Below are 6,225 nucleotides of genomic sequence, written 5' to 3'. Positions count from 1 at the left end.
TTTGTCTATTTTTTTGGGGGGTGTACGTGCCCTATAGCAAAAACCTCCCCAAAAAAAAAAAAAAAAAAGAAAAGAAAAGATTTGGCAAAGAGGCCATGGCAGTGATGGTAGTAGTGGGGCCAGAGTCAGGGACATAGCTAAAACAAGTTATAATACATAATGGTCTACCAGGCTAGACCTGGTATCTGCATGAGGGGAACAAGGGGTATGGGACACTATCAGTAGCTATAAGATTTCAACTTTGTAGAAAGAATTAAGTATGGTGACGTCTTCAGTCTCAATGTGTATTCTGGTCTTACCTCTCTGCAGGTGATGGGCCCTTTCATGTGCCTATGCTTTCACGTATGCCGTTTCCTTTTGATAGAGTAGAATGTCCTTTTCCTCCCTTCTCTACCTGGAAAATGCCTACTCACCCTCCAGGACTCAGCGTAAAGGACTTTTCTACTTTTACTAGCAGGGTTGTTGCTGGCTCTCCACTGCCACTACATTTTGGTGAGATCTTTTCTTTTCTTTTTCTGTTTTTTGGAGAGGTTTTTGCTATAGGGCGTGTGCGCTTACCAGAAAGAGAGAGACAGAGAGACAGAAAGTGAGAAATCACCCCCCAGGGGGGTTGGCCACACCGCAATCCCTTCTCCTCCATTCTCCTCTTGGGATCTTGGGCATGCACGCACACATGCCTGGCGTGAGTTTAAGCCACCGGGTCTGGGACTCGAACCGTGGTCGGCTACATGGGAGTCCAGTGACATAGCTATTACGCCAACTACTGGTCCTGTTGGTGAGATCTTTTCTGAACCATTTGCCATGTTAGGTTATCATCAGGTATTTGCGTGCCTATTTGCACCATGAGGAGCTCTTTGGGAATAGGCTTTGTAATGTCCTCCTTCCTTCTTTCTCCCCTTCAGCTTGGTCTCCTCCACTTCTCTTCCCTCCCCTCTCCTCCTCTCTTCCCCTCCTCCGATATGTATTCAACTCCCATAGTGTTGTAATGTGACATGTGCTCTGTTAAGGATCTGAACTGCAACAGTGAGGGACAGAGGGAATGGGGGAGCAGGGGAGGTGGGACCTGGCATAGCTGGGATTAGGCCTGTAGGAAGAGCAGCATGTAGTCCTTAAGAGGGCAATCACCCCTTTCTTTTTGTGGCCAGGTGAGACTTTCAGCCTGGATCTTTGGATGTGAGTTGTTGAACTTCCTGATACGCTATAGTTCACTGTCTGAGTTTACATTCAGATCGTTGGATCACTTCAGACCATAGAACGGGTTTAACGATAAATCACCCCTGCACAAGTTTCTTTTTTCTTAACTGTTGTAGCAAAAATGAGATGAGTGGTAAGTGGTGTGCTGCTGTTCTCCCACTCTTCTCTCCCTGCAAATGCTTCCTGAGTGGAGGAATCTGTGGGGAGTGGAAGGCGAAACTCTCCCAACCAATGGCAGCATCTTTCTGGTGTTGCCACTCTGTTGAATTCTCAGAACTAGCTTGGTGATAGAAATGAAAGTCCTGTATATAATCTGGGAAAATGCTACAAGTTTCCCCAAATTTAGTCCCAATGTCCTTGGCCATTTTGTGTCTTGAGACCCAGTGTTGGGATCCTGGTACTTAATCACTGACCACTCAGAAACTTTCTTCCCTTTTGATTCTAATCTGCTCTTGGACAAATCACTTAGCCTCTGTCTGTGCTTTTGTTTACTTATCTGTAAAATGGAGATCATGGTAATGCCTGTCTCACAGGATAATAGTGAACATGAAATATGATATGATATATGTAAATGACTTCGAACAATACTTACTGCATAATACGTGGCATGTAAGTGTTAGCGACTACTGTTGGTATTGTGCGATTATTATTGCTATTGTCATTCAATTTTTGTACATTGGGTCTTGACTTTGTTCTTTTAATCAACCAGATCTTGTCAAGCCTACCACCTTCTCTTTATTTAACTCTCACCCCAATGTCATGTTCTCAGGAGGCTTTCCTGATCTGCAAACCCAAAGTAGTTACTCTGCCATGTCACTCTTGAAACTCTCTATCCCATTATGATCTGTCATTGTCTTTAGAGCATCCACCACAATTTCACACTCGTATTTGTAAACTTGTTTGCCTCTCTCCATCTCGAAATGTAAACTCTGTTGCCTTCTCCCAGGTACTTAGCATGGCACCGTGCATCTGAAAGAGTATCAAAAGCTGTTATTATTATTGAATATCTTCACTCGTCATCTTTTGCTTTGTTCTGCAGCTCTAGAAGCTTGATTCCAACAATAGAGTCTCAAAGAAGGGAGAAATAGTGACAGGTGAAAATTTTGGGTGTTCATTGCACTGCTCCCCTTCCACCCCTTGGTGGAGCTCTTGTTGCACCTTTCTGGTGTATCCAAGTATTCTTTTACTCTCAGGACTGGACTGGAAATACATCATACTAAAGTGTGAATGATTGACACAGACAAAAAGTACCATCTTTTTTTAAGAGACGAAAGCCTGGGGCCAGCAGATGATGTGGTGAAAGTGCTGGACTCCCACATGGCCAACTGTGGCTTGAGTTCTGGTCCTGGCAGCCTCCTTTGTCTCTCTGTCTGTCTCTCTCTGGTGAGGGCATATGCCCTGTGGCAAAAATTTCTAAAAAAAATGTTAAGTAAAATAATAAACAAAAAGACTAAAGCCTGACTTAATTCTGTTAACCATCTTTACAGGGAAGGATATGAGGATGGTGCAGGGGTAGGAGGGTGAATGTGCCAATTTCAATTTTAATTAGCTGTGTGATCCCGGGCTATCCTCTTTAAGTCTTGGAAACATTATTCTTAAAAATGTGTTCCTTCCCCTGTGGGGTTGTTGTGAGTGTCAAATGCAATCCCTATGTCTGAAAATGCCTCTTTCTCTAATAAAATGGTCACTGAATAAGCTGTCATCATGTTTATCGTAACAGAAAATGAGAGTGGCCGAAGTGAGTGACGAGTTGAATAGGAACCAGCAATGTACCTCAGGGGACGCCTCCACTCCATGTGTTTATTCACCACTCAAATCTTTCAGCTGCCTGAAATGTGGCCCCAGGAAATGTGCTCCTCAATAACTCTTAACCTGCCCCTATGTCCTCATTCTTAGAATGGCCTGGACAATGGGCCCTGGGTCCCACCAATTGAGAGAGAAAAGAATATTGAAATCAGCTGTGGAAAGTTTCTAAGTCCAGTCTCCTTTTAGTCCTGAGGGCCTCTCTTGAGCTATTGGAGTCCATCCAGCCTTTTTCTGAGCCACATCATCCCCTTCCTGGGTCCCTGAGAACCTTTTTCCTTAACTCTCCCCACCCGACACCCCCCCCCACACACACACACACCCCAGGCTATTATTAGCTCTCCCAGTCTGAACTCCTGCTTCTCAACAACCAGCAGCTGCTCTAAGTCAAGCTGGGTCCCTGTTCCTGGGCATGCCCTTTTGCCTTTCCATGTCTAAAATCTCTTCCATTCATGAGCATCCACTGTGTTTGTGCAAGGGGCACAAGACAGGCCAGGATCATGTGTGCTGAGGCCATGATGTTGGTGGCAAAGTTGGATTTGCAGTGGGTTAGACGAGTGTGCGCTGGAGCCCGACAGCCTGGGTCCCCATCATGGCTCTGGTGCTTACTTGCTCTGAGATCTTGGACACTTTGCTTTACCTCCTTGTGCCTTTGTTTCTTCATCTGCAAAGTAAAGATGATCATTTACCCTACTTCAAATGATTTTTGAGTATTAAGATGGATTTGTTCATGTTTAGCAATTAGAATGATGCCTAGCAGAGAGTAAGTGCCAATGAACATTGGCTTTCCATCATTAATAGAGAGTTACTGCTTCATTATCGGCAAACTGTAAACAAAGATGACCTTGAATGTTAGGTGGGTGCCTACGGTTAGGTCTCTTTCCTCATGCCTCTACTCCTTAAGATGTTACCAAGTGAGGAATATACATGAGGAATAGTTGACCCTATTTCTTGACCCCTTCCTGTATCAATATCTTTTAATTAAAAAAAATATTTGTTTAATTTTATTTGTTATTTTAAAATTTTACTATAGGACACACACACACACACACACAGAGAGAGAGCTTGAGCGAGATGCTGCCAAGTCCAGGACTCATACCACGGTTGGCCATGTGGGAGTACAGAGCCTTACCCACCATGCCACCTGCTGGCCCCATGTCAACACCTTTTGCCAGATACCTTTGCAGTTGTTCTCCTAAAGGTATTTATAGGTCCCTGTATCTTGAGACTTGGCTGTCTGATCTGTTTTGGCTCAAAGGAGTGTTGACAGAAGTGACAGTGTGTCAGGTTCTGAGCCTAGGCTGTAATGTGCCAATTTTTGCTTGTCCCCTGGTCCTTCTGCCATTATCATGAAAAGGCATGTCCTGGTTAGCCAGATGGTCTGAGGAAGATGAGAGACACTGGAACAGACCTGTATCTGAATTTCAACCTAAGGCTGCCCATCCATACCCGGCCAAGCCCAACTAAGATCAGCAAAACCCCCACCCAACCCACAGGTACATGAGCAAAATAAATGCTTATTGTAGTAGACTATTGGAATTTGTAGTTTTGTCAGACAGCCATAGCTGACTGACACACTCAATGAATGGTGGAAGATCACCATTTTATTGTTACTAGGCTTGGACCACCAAGCCCAAAACAGTGAATGAATGATGACTAGGATGGACCATGTGGAACATTTCTTTTCTTAAGTTAGCTGAGTCAGATTGAAGTAGGATGTCATTGCTGTCCTACTGCCCATCACTCCTCAGTCTCCACCTATGGTTGCAGAAACTAGAAGACATTAACTGGGAGGTCCATTCTTTCATTCAGCAATCACATAAAGCCTTGACATGCATGCCTGGGGTCTAGAACTTGTTCTGAATCTGCATCCCTGGGCTCTACCTTGTTTGGTTTTATACCTGGATCACTCATATTGTGGTCATGATTTGGATCTAGTTCCTTTTACCCCTACTCCATTTTTGGTTTAGCTGAGAAGGCTAACTCAGAGCATAGCATCTCTATCCCTGCCTATGTTTGAGCATGTGGCCCTCCAGGCAGACTGATTTTGTTTTCTGTTGGGGATATTGACAGGTCTGCTTCTTTATAGCAGGATCATGGATAAACCGATTGCAGAGATACCTCAGCTGATGTGATAATAGTTCTTGTAGTTTAGCCTCTTAAAAGTCTCACCAACTTGCTTTTATTGCTTTAGCTCATTCTGTTCCCATTTGCTCTTGCAGTGATTCACATAAATGCAACAACTTCTATGCAAATGGCCTCTGCTAATACCATTTGCAAAGAGGCCTCTGTGAAATGCCCAGGGGACACTTTTTTTCTTACTGTTCTGAGAAGAACTACTTGGCTCCAGGGTGTAAAACAAAATCCAAAAATTTCCAGGTGGAGTGTTGGCTGCACTCAACATTCCTTACTCACAGCTGCTGAGGGAGTGATCTATCCTTTGCTGTTTGATTCATCCAAGTTCACATACCTGTGAATTACACTCTGCAATTGGTGCTGTTAACTTATTATTCTGAGCCTCTGGCTTCCTTTTGATTTATGGTTGCAGGTTTGCAGTTCCTATTCAGAGGAACCTTATACTTACTCATTAGTAAACCTTCTTCTACTTGGCCAGAGTCACTGGTGCCTCCCTCTACAGGCATTTATTAGAAACATATGAGCATTGCAAAAAACCTCCTTTCAGGTCATAGCCTGAAGCTCAATAAATATTTGTGAGGGAGAAAGATAATAATGATTACTAATAACTTTTTTGAGCTCTTAGTATTTGCCAGGCACCATGTTAACCATTTATCATATTCATTTTTCATAGTACTCCATAAGGGAGGCATGATTCTTGTGCCTATTTTTCTGATAAGGAAACTGAGGCTGGAAGAGTTTCAGTAACTTGTTGCAGATCACACAAGTAGTAAGAGGTGGAGCCAAATATGAATCTAGGTCAAAACCTCTGTTTGTAATCACTGTGTTGGAAGGCAGGAAAGCATTTCAGGATGGTAGAAGGCACAGGTCAGAGAATCTTTAAGAGCTAATATCACAACCACAGAGTGAGTTCTAAGGCATGATCTTATCTCAGGAGTCTCTTTGTGACTGGCTGGGGCTCAAGATCTGGCCCCACAATTGTTCCCATCCACTTGACTCTGGATCTGTCACTTTTGCCTGTCCTTGAAACTAGGAGAGTGAATTTCCTGTTTTTTTTTTTTTTTTTTTTTTTTCCCCCCTTTCTCCTCCCTC

General features: G+C 43.6%; 1 long non-coding RNA gene across 1 annotated transcript in view; it reads left to right on the top strand.

Annotated features, from left to right (window-relative positions):
* Window positions 1–6,225, top strand: part of LOC102500677 (uncharacterized) — a 114,502-nt gene that overhangs the window by 43,244 nt on the left and 65,033 nt on the right. The gene's annotated exons all lie outside the window — the stretch shown is intronic.

Source organism: Tupaia chinensis, unplaced genomic scaffold, assembly GCF_000334495.1.
Source record: "Tupaia chinensis unplaced genomic scaffold, TupChi_1.0 Scaffold000216_1, whole genome shotgun sequence".
Taxonomy (NCBI): domain Eukaryota; kingdom Metazoa; phylum Chordata; class Mammalia; order Scandentia; family Tupaiidae; genus Tupaia; species Tupaia belangeri.
The sequence above is the reverse complement of the archived record's forward strand: the minus strand, read 5'-3'. Positions and strand labels throughout refer to the sequence as shown.